We start from the raw sequence: 18,943 nt of genomic DNA, 5'->3' as shown, positions 1-18,943 counted from the left end.
GGGGTGCAGGGTGCGAGAGCTGCCTCTGGGGCTCGGTACCACCCTCCCAGCCGGTCTTGGGAGCTCCTGAAGGAAGCCGAGGGGCTGACAGGGGAGCTGGGCCACAGTGGTTCTTACTGCTGCTCAGCTCCCAGGAGACAAAGGAGAGATGGCAATCTGTCAGAGGCCTGTGGTACCCATGGGCACCGCGTTAAATAAAGCCAAGCAATGTGAAGAGGCTGCCACGGGTTAGCACTGGCTTCCTGCCCAAAAGTTTCATGTGCCACCACGGAGCCACAAACTGATGTGCAGTTGTGGGCCAGGGACCATGTGACATGCCCAGAACTGCGGAGTAACAGCATCCGAAAGGAGAGATGCCTCCCTCCTGGGCCACACTGACTGCGGAGGCAGATAGAGACCGTCCTGTAACTGGCATCCGCTGAGAGCCGGGCTGTGGGCTGGTTCTCTTCCGGGCTTTCTCTCCCTGGAGCTGCACAAGGACCCAACAGGGTAGGTGGTGGGCTTACCCGTCAGGCCGGCCTGGCTGGCCAAGGTCACACGGCCAGTCAGATCGGAGAGAGCCAGGACTAGGACCCAAGTGGGTGGCTCAGGGTCCCACGCTCTTTCCCCTCAATCCTGCTACCTCCAACTTGCTGTCAACCATGTAACCAAAGCTACTGTTGCTCTGGATATGGAAATAATAACAGCAGTATCAACCCCTCCCACATGCAAGGCGCTTGACAATTTAAAGGATCCTTTTAGAATAATCATTTCACATGACCTCACTGATCAGCAGCGAGTGAGGGGAAGCACAGAACAGCAGCTACGAACACGGGCTTTGGGCCAGTTTGAATCCTTTCCCACTGGCGTGGGGACCTTGGGCCAAGTTGCTTAACCTCTCTGAGAGCCAATCTGAGCATTTAAACTGAGGGTAACACCTTGCACGCCTCAAAGACGTTTAGTGAGGATTAAATGAGAGACTGCACTAGGAGCTCACGCTGGCACCATGTTTGCAGGAGAGCAGCGATGGCTCCCGTCAGTAAGCATGTCTGGACCATTCAGATGAGCACAATGAGGTCCAGAGAAGAGAAGGAACTAGCCCAAAGGACATGAGGGGTATAAGCAGCAGCAGGGTTCAGGCAGCCACTTACAATGTCTTGAAAGAATCTGAAAATTTCATAGGTGAGCTCCATCCTGGGTGAGTGACAGAGGGGTTTGCCTTGGACGTCCCCACCCTTTGAGGGTGACAGAGACAGGGCCCCCCCACACACTGGCCCTTCATGCCCTTGCCCCCTCAGGCTCTGCCGAGAAGGGAGGAGAGGAGGGAAAGGAGAAGGGAGAAAGAAGCTGCAGACCCTCGGGCACACCTCACAGTCTATGACTCTTTCTCTCATTTGACTTCCTTTAATGGTTTAAACACTATAAAAATTCATTGTCAGCTTTATTTAGAATACAGTAACATTGGAAGCAACTTTAAATGTCCAAGTTAATGAGGACTTACTCATTCCATTAATTACAAAGTAGCACATACCTATCGTGAATATTTTTGAGATAGATTTTATATGTAAAGACATGGAAAGATGTCAAGACATCACTGAATGAAAAAGATGCAAGTTCTAAAACAACAATGCAATTTATGGTCCCATTCTGGTGCGTATGCTTATGTAGGCATAGGAAATATCCTGCTATTGGCTACTTCTAGAAAGAAGGATTTTGGTTGGGGAGCCAAGGACAGAATACACTTCTGAATTATTAGGATTTTTTCACATATTTCTTTTGAAATTAAAACTAAAATAAAACAAATATAGTATTTAAAAATATGTATTTTGGTCAGTCTTATTTACTTCCCATAGTACCTGCTCTAACTCCATTTGTGCCTGTAAGTATAGTCTATCTATGGGCATACCTAATTTACTCCACGTTAAGTGCTCATAATTGTAGGGTTTTTTGTGTGTGTTTTTTAATTTAACACTAATTGTATCAGAAATATTTCCACATTATTATATCTTGACAGCTAACATTCATGGGTGCTATACGATGTGCTAGTTACATACATTTAAGGCTTTATAAGCCTTAAATCATTTAGTCTTGATGATAATCCTAGAAGGAGGTACTTGGACTATCCATATTACAAATGGAGAAACTGAGGCTTAAAAAGATTAATTGGCCCGGCCGGTGTAGCTCAGTGGTTGAGTGTAAACCTATGAACCAGGAGGTCACAGTTCAATTCCCAGTTCCAGGCATATACCTGTGTTGTAGGCTCGATCCCCAGTGTGGGGTGTGCAGGAGGCAGAGCTGATCGATGATTCTCTCCGATCATCGATGTTCTGTCTCTCTCTCCTTTTCCTCTCTGAAATCAATATATATATATATATATATATATATATATATATATATATATATATTTTTTTTTTTTTTTTTAAGATGAATTGTTTTGCCAACATCTCACGACTAGTAAGGACACAAACTAGACTTGAGCCCAGGTCTGTGTGCGTCCTAAGTCCTTGCTGGGAACCTCTGCACCCTGCTCCCCTCTCGGATCCTGAGTGGTGAGTGAGAAGAATGTGGCGAGTAAGGATGAGGAGACTCGGGTCCTGGGTCTAACATTTCCATTACCTTGGACAAGTCACTTCCCATCTGCTTCATTCACTCCGACAACTCTTTCACCAAATCACTGAGCTACATGCTGAGGACACAACGATGAGTCAAATATGGCCCCTGCCCTCAGGGAGATGAGAGCCTAGCCTGGATCTCTTCCTGCACCTGCAGGATCTAGCCCCTCTCCCACCTCCGTCACACGCGGAATGAAATGAATAAAGGATGATGCAAAGGAGCTTCAGGGCACAGCTCCATATGCTGCACGGTAAGTATTTCTGTGGCTGTTCGAGGCTGCTTATTATTTGATCCGCTGGATGTTCCAAAACGTTCTCAATCATCTTCCTATTGTCAGGCACTTAGTCCCAATTTGCTGCTATTATGGAGGGAGCTCTGATGGGGATTCATCCAAGGGAAATTATTCAAAGGGGGAAGAGGGGGGAAAGGCAGATACACAAAGAAGATGCTGCAAAACCTTGGAATGGCTGGAGGAAGACAAGTTCTTCATCTTAGACTCACGAGCCTCGAGCGGAAGTCATGGTCCTGGTGGCCTCCCCTCCCCCAGACCTCCCCTTCCCCCAAGCAGCTGAGCCGCACACCACCTGAGGGGGCAGGCATCTGCTGTGGTTTCAACCTCCTTCCCACACCAGCCCCCTCGGAGCCCACAGGCCTGGTTCTTTCCTGCAAGACAGTCCACAGCCTCCCTGTGGTTTTCACAGCTGCCAAAGGGACCTTCCCAAGCACCGATCTGTCATGCCCCCATACATGCTTGTGCAGACCAGACACCTGCAGAGACTCCCAGAGCCTCCAGGCTCCCGGTCAGGGGGAAACTCCTCAGCCTGACATTTAAGAGAGGCGGAGGGCGGAGGGCGGATGTTTACTGAGCCCCTGGGACGCGCCGGCCCTGCACTGGGTCCTCCTCAGAACCACCACCTCACATGGGCTCGGCGAGACAGGTGTGTTTATCCCCATTCTACAGATGAGGAAACTGAGGCGCAGACCAGCTAGGTGATGTGGCTGAGGCCACATGGCGAGCACACAGCGGAGTTTTTACTAGATCTGGTGGATTTCAGAGCTTTGCCAAAAGACCCAACACAAGCTGACTTTCTGAGTCACCTCCCAGCACCCCCAGCCCCTGCGCCATCTGCTCGGCGCACACCAGACATCTGCTCTTCTTCAAGGCATCCCGGTTCCCTTCCCCTCTGACTCGGGAGCATGGATGCCCTCCCCACAAAACGATCCAAATTCCACTTGGTCTTCGGTGCCCAGAAGCCTTCTCTGATCACCAAAATAGAAATCCCTGCTTAGCATATGCCATAACTCGCCCTTTCCCTTCCCTGTGTCCTGTCTGTGCCTCCCGACTAGACCACAAGGCCCTTCAGGACACGGCTCTGACCCCGTGCTGTCTGCATTTGGATCCTGGCTTCCCTGAGACCCAGCCGTGTGACCTTGAGCCCCTGTCTCCCCTTTCTAAGCCTCAGTTCCCTCCATCTGTGAAAGGGGAAATGAAGAATTCCTGTCTCACAGGGTTTCGGGAAGCGTGTATGAGCTACACAGGGTAAGCCCTTCAACCAGAACCTGGCGTGTAATAAGAGCTCAACAAATGCAGGCTGCTACTAGTCTTCACAAGCCTCCCACTCACAAAGGTCGTGGTACCAGCCATCCGCCCAGGCTCAGGACCCCTCCCTGCATGGCCTCCCCTACCCCGGACTAGCTGATGCCCTGCATTTACCCACCTTTCTGTTTCCCGGCCACTGGAGCCCTCCCAATGTGGCCAATGGCAGCAGGAAGTCCAGCGCATCCCTACTTCTAGGAGGCCCTCACCAGGAAGCGGAGGTCAAGGCCCACCCCTCTCTCAGGCCTCCAGCTGGTACCTCTGTGCCCCTACCCCTCAGGACCGCCCCCCCCCCCCCCCCCCGCAGAGCACTCCGGCCACAGAACCACCCCTGACTCAGACCCAACACACACACCTCTGCACCTGGACCAACCCTGGCACATCAGCCATCTGGCTCTGCTGGACACCCGCCTGGTGGTATTCCAGATACAGCCCCAGGTGTAATATCATGGTAGCGAGAGGGGCTCTGGACTCACACAATCCCACCCTTTCCAGCTGTGTAACTTCAAGCAAGTGACACAACCTCTCTGAACCTCAGTTCTCCACCTGTAAAAAGTGGGTAATGATAGCACTACCTGACAAGGTTGCTGTGAGATGCTGCAAAACCCCTTATTATACTGTATGGTACACAGTAAATGCTCAATAAATGCCTTCCCTCTGGCTTTATAGACATTATTCCAGACACAGATTATTACCCCCTTTTAATGACGGGGACACACAAGCCCGGAGAGGCCCACAGTGATGTCCATCCTGAAGCTAACACAGATGCACTTCCCACCTGAGGTCCCTCCCCTGCCCAGAGGCTCAGCCCCAGAACATCCCAGGGTCCTCTCAGCCCTGCACATTCCCCGGAGAGCCCGGTGCAGCCAGCTACCCGCTGCCTCAGCCCTTGCCCACTCTCTGTGAGGCAGCCTTGCCTCTCTGCCTCACACTTTGTGGGCGAGGGCTGATCTGGGGGAGGTCAATGTAAGGCCCCACCTAACGGCCCAGCCTGGGTATGTCCTGGGTATGGGACAGCCACAACCACAGGGAAACAGGCGTTTGGGTTGCAAGAACCCCAAATCAAGGGATAGAAGACCAGGTCCATGGCGCTGGCTTCCCCACTCAGTTGCTTTATGACCTTGGACAAGTCACTCTTCCTCTCCAGGCCTCATTCATCCTGGCAACACTTACCCAGTGGGGCCTCCAGGACCAGCACTGCTCGGTGGGAGCAAACCCCCATGAAGCTTACAGAGCTGGGCCCGGGGAACCGCCATGGGACCCAGGGAGGGTTAACAGGAAAAATGCCCCTCGCCCTGATCTCCTCCAGGACGGCCTTCAGGTGCCCCTCGAGGGACCGTACTCTGCACACCACAAATATTGCCCCTGGAATCTCTGGGCAGCATGGCCTCAGGCTGGCCAGCAGAAGCCAGCTCCATCCCTGTAGGAGCTGGCACAGCCTCCTGGGCCACGGTGGCTCGGAGAGGAGGCTGGCACGGGCTGCCCCTGCCGCAGGCTCCATCTGGAGGAACGGATGGACAGGCGGCTCACAGCCTCTCTCCTCCACACCCTTGCCCAGGACTGGCGGCTCCGAGTCTTCCAGGAGCTCCTGAGGGCACAATCTTTCAATCCGGCCCGAATGCAGCTGCTTCTGGAAGACTCCTAGTGGAGCTGGGGCAGGGAGGATGGAGCAGCGGGACCCACAGAGGTCCTAACTCCAGTCCTCCTATATCCCCACCTTTGGGTGCAGAGGAGATGCTGTGCAGATCCAGAAGTGACGGCAGGAACACATGGGCATGTTTCTCTCCCACCAAAGCTCAGATCTCCAGGGTGAAAGCAAGGGCCATGGCCGGCAGCGGAGGGCGAGTGCACCCTCAGAACTCCTTCCTAGTCCCTATACAGCCCCCCATAGAGCACCCTGGGCCACAGCTCTGCCAGGCAGTGCCCTCTGCTTCCAGGAAGTACTCCACTGCCCCCACCCCCGATCTATCCTCAAGACCCGAGCCTCTAGAGCCCTGGACATCCCCCAGAGTGAAGGTGCCAGACACAACTGGGACCAGCAAGTCCTCTCTCTCTAATCAGTGGGACAACAGCTGCCAAAGCAATGCCAAGGCCACCCCAAGCTTTGGGGGCCGTGGAGGAGGGTGGGGTGGAAGTGAGCCTGGAGTGGGGAGATGCCTGCACCCAGGGGTTAGGGCAAGGGCAGGGGCTCCCTGGCATCCCGGCCGCAGGCCAAGCCCGGACAGTCATGCAGCATCGGAAGCGGCTGGAGAGAGCGCCAGGGCCCTCGACCTCCACGGAGGGGGCGGAAGTGGTCTTGAAAACAGAGTGGGGTGTCGGTGGTGGTGGGGGGAGACGGATGGGGGCGCAGCAACCTTCTATCCCTACAGCAAGCACCAGCTCCCCACCTCCCCGCCTCCCTCTCCAGGCCTTGGGGAGGCTGCGGAGCTGGGAGGCAGGGAGGAACAGCAAGGACCACCCCACACTGGCCAGGGGGCAACAGCCTGCAAACTCCGTCCCTCTCAGTCTCGCCCCCGGTCCTCCCCCAACAGTGGAGTCTGGGCCTCCAAGTGCCGAGCCGCCCCCACCCCCCTCCCACCTGGTCTCCCCCGGTGCCTACCTGAGCGGGGGAGTCCCCATGCCGGCAGGCTGGGTGCGGAGCGCCCTCTCGGCTCCCGGGTGGCAGGCCTGGGGCGGGGCGGCGCGGAGCGCGGCGGGCTCTGCGGAGCAGCCTGTGCCGCGCACCCCGCCCGCTGATGGATGCCGACTGCAGCAGCAGCGGCGGCGGCGGCGGCGGCGTGCGCCGGGGCCGGGCTCCGTGCCCACAGCCCCGGGCCCGGCGCCCAGCGCGGCCACCCGCCCCCGCCCGCCCGCCCGGCCTCCAGCCCAGCCCCGGAGCCGCGCGCCGCCTGCTCCCTCGGGCCGCCCTGCCCTGCCTCCGCCTCCTCTCCCCGCCCGGCTCCGCTCCCGCTCCCGCTCCCGCTCCCTTCCTATCGCCCAGGCTCCCGGGCCACCTCCTCCCGCGGCGGCCGGAGCAGCGGCCGGACCTCTGGGAGACCTTGCATCAGAAGCCAACGCTTGGCTCTCCGCTGTCCCCACCGGCCCAGGCCAGTCTCCGCCCTCCTGGCTGGGCCAAGCCCGCTTGGGGGCTCCGCAGGGAGAGAGGAAGGAGAGGGGAGGGGAGGGAGGAGGGGAGGGAGGAGGGAGGACCCCTGACTCAGAAGGGGTGACTCAGTCTCAGTGGGCCTCCCAGCCCACCGAGCCAGATACCCTCTCCTCCCAGGCGGCTCAGGGGGCCATCGCCCTGGGACTCGGGGCTCCTCCCCTGTGAGGAGGAGGTGTGTGCAAACGTCTCCCGGGATCCTGTGTGTCTGAGTGTGTGTGTGTGTACATATGTCCATGTGTGCTCCAGGGACAAGGACCATAGGGGACACGGGGCCCAGGTACAGACGTGTGTGAGCCCATGCTGGGTGTGCTCCCGGGTTCCAGGCAGGTGGGAGGGGCCAAGGGGCCTGGGCCACCAAGGTCATCGCTGAAAACCAAGGGAAGCCCTGTTCCGCCCCTCCAGAAGCACCAACTCCCAGCCACTGCATGCACCCCCTCTTCAGTCAATCAGCAGGCCAGGACCTCAAACAGCAGAGGAACCTGGGAGGCAGAGGGCCTGGGTTCCAGACCAGCGGGGCCACTGACTCCAGCAATACCTTCGGGCAAGTTGCTCTCCTCAATATGCAAACAATGAAAGAAAGGGTTGGAAGTACCAATCTCTAGGGGCCCCAGTTCTCTGCAGGAAGGCCTGGAGAAGATGGTAGGTAACCCACAGCATGATCTCCAAAAGTTTCTGTCGACGGAACCAGTTTGGCTCAGTGGATAGAGCGTCAGCCTGTGGACTGAAAGGTCCCAGGTTCGATTCTGGTCAAGGGCATGTACCTTGGTTGTGGGCACATCCCCAGTAGGAGGTGTGCAGGAGGCAGCTAATCAATATTTCTAGCTATCTATCCCTTTCCCTTCCTATCTGTAGGAAAAAATCAACATATATATATATATATATATATATATATATATATATATATATACTTTTTTTTTTTAAGATACCTGAAAAGGTTTAAAAAAAACAACACAAAAGTGGGTCCACGTTTGTAGCCATATGACCCCTACTCCCTAACCATCCCCACCTCCTGGCATATACATTTATTCTTTTAATTCTTCAAATAATTCCTGAGTACCTATCAGTGCCAGCTATAGTTCTAGGCACCACAGAATCCACCACCTGGAAACCACAGATGTCCAACGCCAGGGGAAAGTGAGCCGAGCCTTCTGTCCTTCCTGATGCAGTTCCCTCAGTGTCACCCTCACCAGAATCCATCTCTACTCCCACGCTCCAGGGCAGGTAACTCCTCCCCTCACGCCTCCTCCCAAGGTGGTGCTCCTTCATGCTGACATCCCACCCTAGGTCCTAGTGCCAACACTAAGGCCTCCACAAAACGAGGCTAGGCCCTCTCCTCAGCACCCCTCAGAGAACCCACGATGGCAACTCTGTCCCTTCTCCCCACCCAGGAACCAAGCCTTCTTTTCTCCAACTTAAACACAATGAACTCCTCCAATGTTCCCAAGACCCAGTTTCCGGTCCCCTCGCTCTCCCTGCTGCCCACTAGGAAGCAGAAGGAAGCCAGCTCCTCCCCATCCCAGAGAACAACCCCCCCCCTCCCCCCCCAGGAGACAGGAAGATGGCAAAGTTAGCCCAGGGCCAATTCACAGAAACACCAGAGTCCTGCTGGGCAGACTTCCTCACAGATTTCCTCCCGGGCTTTGGACTCTCCACTCCCCAGACTCTCAAACTCAGCTCTTCCCAGGAACTCGGGGGCATGACCTTGGACAAGCCACGTTGCCACTGCGGAGGCTCTGTTCACTGTACATTGCAGTTCACTCCACATTGATTCATATGAATGAGTAGAAGGATCAGAAGACTCAGGAGCTACACCAGATGAATGTATTGTTTCATATGCTCATTGGCTAAGAGATTCTTGACCGCCTGCCTTCAAGAATTTTTATTCCACGTTGACTCAGCTTCCTCGGCTTGCTGGCATTCCCAACCCTGGGCTCCTGTGGGCGGGACAGAGCCGCGTGGCCAAAGCCCTTGGTTCCTCCTCCACCAACTCTCCTTCCTTGGACCCACCCCCTTCCCCTCCTTCCCCCAGCGGGAGCCCTCCCCCTGCTCCCCTGGGGCAAGGCCACTTTCCCACCCTCCTTGGCGGGATAGAGCCTCTCACTTTCCCAGACAAATCCAGGCTACATTCCAAAGACCCAGGCAGGACGTTCCCAGACATCATTCTGGATTAATACCCAAAGAGCCCATTTTACTCCAGGATAGAGGGGCCACACAGAAAAATTAGGTTGCTTCTATTATCATTATTTCTGTTTCTTTATTAATACTATCATGACCATTATTATTATTATTATTATTATTGACTAACATTTCTCTAGCACGTTCTAGTATGTAAAGTACAGTCATGGCAATCTTCACATCTTATGAGATCCATCACCCCTCATTTTATAAATGGACAGGCTGAGGCCCAGAGTGGCGAGTGACTTGTCCAAGGTGACACCGCACTGGAACATGGGCTTTCTGGACCAGCTACTTTCCACATAACCCCCAACAACCTTTTCTAGAGAAATCTGGTTGGGGAGCAAAAGGGGGCTGGGGCACTCTCTGAATAACACACAACCGTAGGGGCATTCAGTTAAAATCTTTACCCCGGGTACTTGGCTGCTTTCATTCCACAGGCAGGGAAACTGAGGCACAGAAACAGGACCCGACCCTATCTCAGGAAAGCCGCCGTGGACAAATGCAAGAAGGAAGAGGACCCCTCACCTCTCCTAATGAACAGGTCTCTTCGGTTCTTTCGGGTCCGAACTCTGCTTCCAGCCCTGGCTCTGTCATTTCTTTCTGTGTTACTTGGGCAGGTTATTTGACCTCTCTGAGACTCAGTTTTCTCACCTATAAAAGGGGAGAAATTCTTCCTGCTCTACTTCTGTCAGAGGGATGCTGTGATGGGGAGGTCAGCGAATGATGGCAGGACCCCTCATCCCTCTCTGGTCTGCCTAGAATGTAGGAGAAATTCTTGATGGCACAAATTGTCAGGGCAGAGGAAAGCCAGAAGAAGAATGGAAATGATTCAGTCCATTGGCTGGGAAGGCAAAGCACACAGTGTGAGCCACAGCCCCCCCTGGCCACTCATGGAGCAGAGACTAAACCAAACATTCTATGCAATGCCTCTTTCACCCCTCCCCCACCCCCCTTTATCTTTGGAATGAGAGACATGCCAAGGTCACCCCATGTAGTCAGTGGTCTCTGCCATGGACCCCCCAAATAGCCAGTGAGTGGTCTTTGACTTCCAGTCACCAGGGGCCCCTTGATTCCTGGGCGGGCAGCGGGGGTGGCCAGCACTCCTAGCCCAAGGATTTAATCTTTCATTCAGCAAGCGGTGACGCTCACACTCAACAGTGGCCCTGAGGAAGGAGAGAGATTTTGGGGAGCGTCCACCCTTGAATTCACAATCAGTCCAGTTGGGGAGCATGGCCTACAAACCAGAGGGCCTGTAAGAGGAAGCACCATCATTTCCTGAGTACTGACTGGCACCAGACAGTCATTTGTTTAATCCTTACAACAATTCTCCAGCATCGGAATTACTGACTCCTCTCACAGGCGAAGTGATAGAGGCGTTAACGGCATCCCAAAGTTCACCCCACCAATGCATGGCAGGCCACGTGTGCCTGATGTCATACCCTGAGCTCTTCCCCCTGGCTCTAGAATGGGGCTGCTCACGATGGCAGCCACTAAGAACCAGCGGATACTGAGCACTTGAAATGTGGTACTTGCAAACGGAGATGAGCTGTAAGTACAAATCACACTATAGATTATAAATATTTGATGAAAGAAATGCAATGTATCTCATTAATAATGTTTTTGTATTTTGGGTGTATTGGATTAAGTACATCATTAGAATAATGTTATCTGTTTCTTTTTGCTATTCTTCATGTGGCCAGTAGAATTTTTAAATTACATAAGTGGCTCTCATCGATAGGGCACATTACATTTCTGTTGATCACACAGGCTCAGACGCACTATGTCCTCACCCAGCCCATGGGGCTCAGAAAAGGCTTCCAGGAGGAGGGGATGCCTAAACTGAGCTGGGACAAAGGCACGATCTTGAGAAGAGGGCATTCCAGGGCAAGAGAGCTGCAGGGCACTTGGTTTGGCCCCAGAGGGCTGTAAGGCCTGGGTGGGCTGAGCTGCAGCCCCAGGCAGCGGAGCACTGGGCCAGCTCCGGAGGAAGCTACCAGAGCCAAGCTTTCCAGAGCAGCATGACCACGAGCCTGGGAAGTTCTGCCAGGCAAGGCTACTCTCACTAATCCTTTTTTTTTTTTTTTTTTTTTTTTTAATATATTTCATTGATTTTTTACAGAGAGGAAGGGAGAGGGATAGAGAGTTAGAAACATCGATGAGAGAGAGACATCGATCAGCTGCCTCTTGCACACCCCCTACTGGGGATGCGCCCGCAACCAAGGTACATGCCCTTGACCGGAATCGAACCTGGGACCTTTCAGTCCGCAGGCTGACGCTCTATCCACTGAGCCAAACCGGTTTCGGCTCTCACTAATTCTTGACACTCTCTGGAAGGCCCTGTGGACGGCTGTTCTGAAGGGAGCAGGCAGGGTGGACAGGTAGGGACCTCTCCCTCCAACTGCCGCTCCATCCTCTCCTTCAGTCTCCTCCAGGAAGGCTCCCAGAGAGCACCGCCATCCCCAGGGGCGTGCCAACCCAGATCGTCACACTGTGCGTGGAATGATGACAAAGCTACACTTTTCCGTATCTACTACAGTGGTGTGGAAGCTCCTGAGCACAACATTTACCTCGGGGGAGGGCACTGGAGGCAGGGATGGGGGGTGGGGGGAGGTTCATTAAACAGTACAGGAGCTGTGTGACCTTGGCCAAAGCATTAGCCTCTCTGAGCCTCAGTTCCCACCTCGGCAGAATGGGGATAACATCAGCACCACATCTTAGAGCTCCTAGGAGGATGACATCATACCCACAAAGGGGTTAGCATGCGGGGGCCTCAGTCTCTCCAAAGCTTCCAGAGGTTTCAGCCCCTCCCCTCCTGCCTTCACCCACGCTCCAACCAACCTGACCCTGCTGGCCCACAGTGCACCTCCGCTTCTGAACCTGGGACACAGCTGTCATGAAGCTCTTTGGCTTCTCCAACTAGACTGCAGTCTCTCCAAGATGGGAGCCTTGCCTTTCTTTCCCTCTACCCCACTTCCTTTTTCTCTTCCTCCTCTCCCTCCCCTTCCTCCTCTGTACCCACACCAGCCACCCACACCCCACACTCCCATCCCCACATCCTGCACGTGTCTGGACATCCCAGAGGCTCCTACAGCCCATTCCAGTGGCTTGGACACTGGGCCACCATCTTCGGCCAAGAACACTGTGGGTCTCCACTGAGCAACTTGAGAATCCGGTTCTGCTCTGCTTTCTCGAAGCAAGAACCTTCAGCGGCTCCCCATTCTCTGGTAAAGCAAGCCCAGCAGCTCGGCCGGACGCCCCAGACCATTCACAGCCTGGGCTCACCTGCCGCCTCAGCCACATCCTCAGGCTGCACGGGGAGCTCTGTTAAACTGGATGGTTCTGGGCCTCAAGGGTACAGCACGGCTCTGTCTCTCTGCGTTTGCGCATGTTCTCCCTCTGCCTGGGAGACCCTCTTTCCCTTCCCCAGGGCCATTCTTCCAGCCATCCTCCAGGAAGTCCTTCCTGACCCCCTCCTCTTTGCAACGACCTCTCCCAACCAGAAGGTACAGCTAAGCCTCCCACCTCCTTCCTGCCCTCTAGCCCCACCCAGCGCAGTGCCCAGCTCCAAATACGTGCCCAGTGCCTGCCCCGGGACACATCTGCACTCCCAGAGCCAGAGGCCAAGGGGCAAGCTGGGGTCAGGGGTTCGTTCACCAGGGTGCCAGGACACTCCCAGGGCTGAGTTCCACCTGACTACCCTCCACTCTGCCTGCCACTGGGAAATCAGTCCTCTCCTAGGAGGCCTGGGAGCCATACTCCTGGGGCCTGAATACAAAAGAGCTGGCCACGTTCCCGCCGGATACAGACGTCCACCCATCCTCCCATCGGGCGACTGGAGTGTCAGCTGAGATTTGCATCATCACGGCATTACAGGTTCCTTGCAGTCAGAAGAGACCTTAGGGAGTATCATGCAAAGGCCGGGAGCAGGGAGAGGCAGAGGAGCAAAGCTCTGCGCGCACGCCTGGGGTCCCGTGTGCCGGGGAGGCAGCAGCGACACCATCAATCAACATCACCATCGCAGGGAGCGCCTGAGACCCCGTGACGCGCTGGAGCTGTGCCCAGCAATTTGCATACATTTTCCGTTTTTAATTTCTTACTGCTCTGTAAGGCAGAGATTATATATTCTACCTTGATGTTACAGGAGAGGAAACTGAAGCTCAGAACAGTTAAGTCACTAGTCTAAGTTCACACTGCTAGTGGGTAGGGGGTAAGGGCCGGGGGTGGGATTCAATCCCAGGGGTGCCTGTCTGCAAAGCCTGTTTCCACCATTAATCCTACCTACACTTGCTGTATCACAAACTTACTATGGACGTGCTGGCTGTTTTAGTTCTTGCTGGCGGGGGAGTAGGGGGAGTTATACAAATATATGTAAACTTATGGCCTGTGTATCTTTCTGCATCTATATTATAACTTCAATAAGGTTTGTTTGTTTTTTAATGTTTTGTCCCAGAGATGAGTCTGTGCTAGAAGTTTTGGAGTATAAAATATTCTTTAGTATTCGTCTGAAGCCAGGAAGATGTTTTTTTCTTTTCAATCATCTTTCCATGTCAACGGAGACTGCTCTAAAAGCTCATAAGTCCCCAAGCCAGGGCAAAATTTCACCTGCTGTCTGTCCATTGCCCAGAGCACATACACATCCTTGTATTTGCATTCCCAGCCCAGGTGCCACTTAGCCAAAGCACTGTTTCCAGAAGCCCGCGCTGCTCGGCAGTCTCTGCAGCCCTCTCCTCATCCACCCATCTGTGTGGACCAGACGGCTGGACCAGCTGCTGCATCACTGGTTAGTCCCCAACTTCACAATGTGGCCAGGCGGCAAAGTCTGGATGCTCCCATCCCTCGCTCCAGGCCAGGCTGGGCAGAGGCTGTCCGTGTGCGTACACACAGCCTTTTGCCCAGGCAGCCAGTGCCAGGCTCCCCTGGCCAAGTGGGCCCACTGTGGCTCTATCCTCCGGCCCGGAATGACCCTTGGCTTTGGTGGTTCTCTGGTGGGAGTCGGGAGACTCCTGTGAGAGCCTGTGCAGGTGGGGGCAGGAAGGGCATGTTATCCATCTGTCTCCCCAGTGCCCAGGACAAAGGCTGGCGGGATTCCGTGAGCTCCTCTGTGCACCGGCAGGACCCGTGCCAGGGAACACGGGCAGCTGGAAGACAGGCACACCCTCCGACGCCTCACCGCCTCAGGACATATTGGGTCGGCAACTAAGTAATTGCGGGTTTCACACATATATGGCTTCAGTTGAATTTTTAGGTTTGCAGACGTAGTTCAAATGTAAAACACATTTTGTTTTTTGATAGTTGGCTATTCAGCTGTTAATCAGCAAAAAAAGTTTTTTGATCTGTTTTGTAGTTTTCGTTTGGCGTTCGTTGAAAAATGGAAAATCAAAAGGAACATTTTCGTCATATTTTGCTTTTTTATTTCCGCAAAGGGAAAACGCATGGCAAGCTCATAAAAAGTTAAGTGCTGTTTATGGTGACGAAGCCTTAAAAGAACGGCAGTGTCAAAATTGGTTTGCCAAATTTCGTTCTGGTGATTTTTCACTCAAAGATGAAAAATGCTCTGGTCGTCCAGTTGAAGTTGATGACGCCCTAATCAAAGCAATAATCAATTCAGACTGTCACAGTACAACACGTGAGATTGCAGAGAAGCTTCATGTATCACATACATGCATTGAAAATCACTTAAAACAACTTGGCTATGTTCAAAAACTCGATACATGGGTTCCTCACGAACTGAAAGAATCACAATTAACGCAACGCATTAGCAGCTGCGATTTGCTAAAGAAACGTAATGAAAATGATCCATTTTTAAAACGACTGATAACTGGCGATGAAAAATGGGTTGTTTACAACAATATCAAGCGGAAAAGATCGTGGAGCAGGCCAGGTGAACCAACTCAAACAACATCAAAAGCTGATATTCATCAAAAGAAGGTTTTGTTATCAGTTTGGTGGGATTACAAAGGAATTGTCTACTTTGAACTCTTACCACCCAACCGAACGATCAATTCTGATGTCTACATTGAACAACTAACAAAATTAAACAATGCAGTTGAAGAAAAGCGGCCCGAATTGACAAATCGAAAAGGTGTTGTATTCCATCATGACAATGCAAGGCCACACACATCTTTGGTCACTTGGCAAAAATTAATGGAGCTTGGTTGGGATGTTTTGCCACATCCACCATATAGTCCTGACCTTGCACCATCTGATTACTTTTTGTTTCGATCTTTACAAAACTCCTTGAATGGTAAAAATTTCAATAATGATGATGATGTCAAATCGTACCTGATTCAGTTTTTTGCTAATAAAAACCAGAAGTTTTTTGAACGTGGGATTATGATGCTGCCTGAAAGATGGCAAAAGGTCATTGATCAAAATGGGCAATACATTACAGAATAAAGTTATTTAGTTCCATGAAAAAATTGTCTTTGATTTTCTTTAAAAATTCCGCAATTACTTACTTGCCGACCCAATAAGTAAAACACTGACATCGCCCGGCCGGTGGGGCTCAATGGTTGAGTGTCAACCCATGAACCAGGAGTCACCTTTCCGTGCCCTGGTTGCGGGCTTGATCCCCAGTGTGGGTGAGTAGGCAGCTGATCAAGGCTTCTCTCTCATCATTAATGCTCTCTCTCCCTCTCCCTTCCTTACTGCCAACTGCAATAGAAGGCAAAAGGTACTAAAGATTGTAAGAAAAGGATAAAGTGTTTTAGGAGTTCAGAGGAGACAGAGATTATAGGGGAGCGGGTGTCAAAGAAGGTTCCACACAGAGGTAGCATTTGGGCTGAGCATCAAAGGCAGGACTGAAGTACAGTTTAGACGGAGGAACTAATAGAAAACAAGGGCTGGGAAGTGCAGGGCGACTCAGGAAACACCTCAGCCTCCGGCTGAGGCCGAGGCTGGAAAGGCACCTGGGAGCCTCGAATGGCATACCAAGTGGTTTCCAGCACTGACAAGCAACGAGCTACATGTGACTAACGTTGGATTGATTAAAGTTGAGAAACAGTAACGTTCATAGCCACGTGGGGTTAGTGGCCGTGAAGATAAAAAGAAACCTCCGTCGCTGCATCCAGTTCTGCTGGACAGCACTCGTACATACAGCAGGGAGCCCAGAAGACTGAGCAGAAGCATGACAGATCAGAGCTGGGCTTCGGGAAGATTAATTTGTCCCCAGTGAAGCGTAGGTGACAGGAGGGTGGCGAGGCCTGGGCCCAGGGGGAACATTGCAATAACACGAGAGAGATCAATGACCACTTCTCTTCCCTCTGCTCATCTCTTCCTATGAGTAAGCAGGAAAGCAGAAAGCACTGGCTCTCAAAGCGTGGTCCCTGAGATGCAGCAGCATCACCGGCATCCTTAGTGTACAAATCCTTAGTGTACATCATCCTTAGTGTACAATTCCTGAGCCCCACCCCAGACCTCCTGGATCAGAAACTGGGGAGTTCAGAGCAGCACCCTCTGCCTTTGTCAGCCCTCTCCTGACTCTGGGGCACACTCGTGTGAGATCCACCAGCACGGAGGTGAGGAGCCCACGCTGGTTCAGAGTGACTGGAGTCGGCGGATCTGACTTCATGTCCTGACTCAGCCGTCACTAGCTGTGCTTAATCTCACTGGGCCTCAGTTTCCTTATAACAACCTTATGTGGTTATAAAATTAAAGGAATGAATACATTCACGTTTCTTAGAAAAGTGCCTGGCGTATGGGAAGTGCTCAGTGGACGTTGGTTATCATGTTTAATCCTCACGTGCCACTTCATCTAAGCTCCCCTGAGTTGAATTCCTCCCAGCAGCATACCCTTAGCTATGACTTCCTGCCTACCCATGGAATACTTTTCCGAAGACGCCCCCGCCCCCCCCAGGCACCATTTACCAGTACTTTTCTCCACACCCAATGTCAGAAGGGGCAGGGCACTTCCTGCCAGGGGTGAGCATCAAGGTACAAGAGGTGGATTTAACATGTGCAGCTAACGTGCCCGTTAAGGACGGGAGTCAGGAAGTGCCCCATGAGGCTTCCAGTCTGCTCAGTCAGAGCCAGGCCAGCCAGGAGGAGGGCATGGAAACAGTAGCTGGTCCTGATCCAGGGGAGGATGGTGTCAAGGAACCTGAATTTTCATCTTGACTATGGGATCTCAGGAAGCCGTGTTTCTCTCTGGATTCAATTTCCTCACCTATAATATGAGGGGTTGGACTAGTGTAGTTCTTAACCTTTATGGGCCATTGTTTTTTTTTGTTTTGTTTTTGTTTTGGGTTTTTTTTTTGTGTGTGTGTGCCTGTTTTTTTGTGGGGGTTTTTAAAATACAATGAAAATTGCAGAGTTTCTCCCCAGAAAAACGCATATGGGCACACACACACACTTATTATAATGTCAGGCATCATGAGATGTCATAAAGTCCATGCATTGATCACCCCCTGGTCCACGGACACTTGGTTGAGAATCCTTGGCTAGCCCTGGCTGGCTTGGTTCAGTGGACAGAGCAGTGGCCTGCAACTGAAAAGGTCTCAGTTTCAGTTCTGGTCAAGGGCAAAAGGTTGCCTATGTTCCTTTCATATCTCTCTATCTATCTGTCTATCTCTATCTCTATTTCTCTCTCTTATTAAAAAAAAAAAAGCTGTATTTGTATTGAATTTTAGGAAACCCTAAAGGTGAGATTTGAAATGGTCTTTTGTAGGATTCAATTGTTGATCAGCTAAATGCTATGCATTCCTCCCCGAGCCAGCCGCACCCTTGTCATATTGCTTCCATAGTTTCCTTCCTCCTTCTGTTCTCCCCTGTTTAGCAGGGAGTGATCACATTAGTCCTGAAAGACACCGCTGCCCTGTCAGCTGCCACTTCCCCAACAGACAGATCATCTCCATCTGACAGAGGGGAGAAGAGGAGCCTGGCCCCTCTCATTCTCCCACCCCAATCCCTGGCCACCCCTCACCCCAACACACACACACACACACACACACACACACCCTCTCCCACTTAGCCACAGCCAAAGAACTATGCCTCCAGACACTTGGTGGCGCGGTCACTCGGAACAGAAGAGTTATTTTTAGCGGCTGAGTGACAGGATGGGTGAGAGCAGTTCCACCCTGTCAGAGCTCCTGCTGCCACCAGCTCTGATGAATCACTATCCACTATCCACTATGCGGATGTGGCTATTCCGGCTTCAAGAATGAACGTCTTGGATTGGTGGCCATGATGGTCACACCAGACTGAGCCTAGGATCACACCAGGACAAGTCTGCGCTGCCTGAGCCAGTGCAGCCTCCCCAGACCAACGGCCCAGCCCAACTCAGCCTCTCCTGACCATACAGGCCAGATCAGCGCAGCCCTGACAATCACATCCTGCACCAGGTAAGCCCTCCACCAAGCTGCCCAGGGGTCTCTCTCTGCAGAAGTCCCTTTACAGTGACTGCTGTTGCCTCTCCCACCTTCCCAGTCCATCAG

The 18,943-nt window shown here is 52.8% G+C and overlaps 1 protein-coding gene across 2 annotated transcripts in view; it reads right to left on the bottom strand.

The window, feature by feature from the left end:
• EPB41L1 (erythrocyte membrane protein band 4.1 like 1) overlaps window positions 1-18,943 on the bottom strand; it is a 122,944-nt gene that overhangs the window by 61,943 nt on the left and 42,058 nt on the right. The window contains exon 1 of one of the 2 annotated variants that reach the window (XM_084888631.1): window positions 6,789-7,474. The exons of the other annotated variant lie outside the window; for it this stretch is intronic. The gene's annotated coding sequence lies outside the window, so the exon portion shown is untranslated. Of the gene's footprint in view, window positions 1-6,788; window positions 7,475-18,943 lie in introns of those variants that run through there. 2 annotated transcript variants of the gene reach the window in all.

Source organism: Pipistrellus hanaki (genome assembly GCF_964339955.1).
Source record: "Pipistrellus hanaki genome assembly, chromosome: 6".
Taxonomy (NCBI): domain Eukaryota; kingdom Metazoa; phylum Chordata; class Mammalia; order Chiroptera; family Vespertilionidae; genus Pipistrellus; species Pipistrellus hanaki.
The sequence above is the reverse complement of the archived record's forward strand: the minus strand, read 5'-3'. Positions and strand labels throughout refer to the sequence as shown.